The sequence below is a fragment of the Asparagus officinalis genome, chromosome 4 (assembly GCF_001876935.1).
Source record: "Asparagus officinalis chromosome 4, Aspof.V1, whole genome shotgun sequence".
NCBI lineage: Eukaryota > Viridiplantae > Streptophyta > Magnoliopsida > Asparagales > Asparagaceae > Asparagus > Asparagus officinalis.
This window is the reverse complement of record NC_033797.1, coordinates 99,635,377-99,636,486: the sequence shown is the minus strand read 5'-3', so window position 1 is coordinate 99,636,486 and position 1,110 is coordinate 99,635,377. Positions and strand designations below refer to the sequence as shown.

At 36.9% G+C, this 1,110-nt stretch overlaps 1 long non-coding RNA gene across 1 annotated transcript in view; it reads left to right on the top strand.

Moving 5' to 3' along the window:
* The window catches only part of LOC109837902, a 13,215-nt gene extending 12,139 nt beyond the window's left edge, over nucleotides 1-1,076 (top strand). The window contains exon 2 of the long non-coding RNA XR_002246485.1: nucleotides 738-1,076. This is a non-coding gene — a long non-coding RNA (uncharacterized LOC109837902). The remainder of the gene's footprint in view (nucleotides 1-737) is intronic.

The window sequence follows — 1,110 nt, the reverse complement described above, 5'->3', positions numbered from 1 at the left end:
ACCAAAAAAAAAAAAAAAAAAAACGAATGCACTCATACAATGATCCCTAGGAACTGGATTTCATGTCTGTTGTGAAGTTAAAAAGAATTGAATGGATCAGTAAGTTAAAAAAGACTTGAATGAGATTGGTTTGCACTTCTGTTTAATACCTTGATATTCGTATCTGTACCAATTTTTTTGGAACAAATTTTATGTTTACCTGTATTCAGTTTAAATTTGTATAGTATATCTGCATTAGTTTCTATATATGATTGGATTAGGAATTAGGATTTCGGTATGAGAATCCACATTTAATTCACAGCTCTGACATTTATGTAGGCCTCTCTGTGGCCCTTGATCTAGCTGATCAATGTGGTCCTCTTTTGGAGTTGAAGAATCGTCTGCATCCATGGTTGTAGAGAAATCCTACAATTTTGTTAATTGTTGTGTACCAATAGTATATCTTTCTTGGGCCCCACGAAAAGATATTTGTTTGCATGAGTTGCATGGATTTTCCTGTAATTATCATATGCAGAGAAATTCGTTGCCTGCTACTTGTAGCTATAATAGCTTTTGTGAAGTATGTGACATTCTTGCACTCTAACCTGCTTGTTTCTGAGCAACATGTGCCTGCTCCCAACACAATTTCCCAATACCAGGGGGCTCTAACTTTCATTGTACCATTTTCAGTTGACATGCTCTATTTTTGCTACCTTGCATTTTCCTTCTAGCTGATATTCCGATATGATCACGTGCAGTTATGTTCAGAATTTCAAGGAGAAGGAAAAACTGGCCCACAGGTACTAAGTTGTTTGAGATGATCATCTTTCTGGAAAATGTAAGAGGATGTGCAGTTATGCTGTGATCTGCTTGTGATTTTGGACTTTGTGCTGTTTTCCAAGTTGTGTTCGGTCATGTCGTCGAGTAGTGTTGCTAACACTTCGAAACCTTGTACGTGCTCTTTATATTATGCCGACTGCACTTCTGTAGAACATATTGTCACTGTATTTTTGTGCGCGACTTTCACCATTTCTTATCTTGTTTTCATTTGGGTTGTCTGATCGAAGGTCCTCAATGTTCCGGTGCATTCTTGCTAATTTCTTTGATTTGTGCATTTTTTTTCATGTGGAC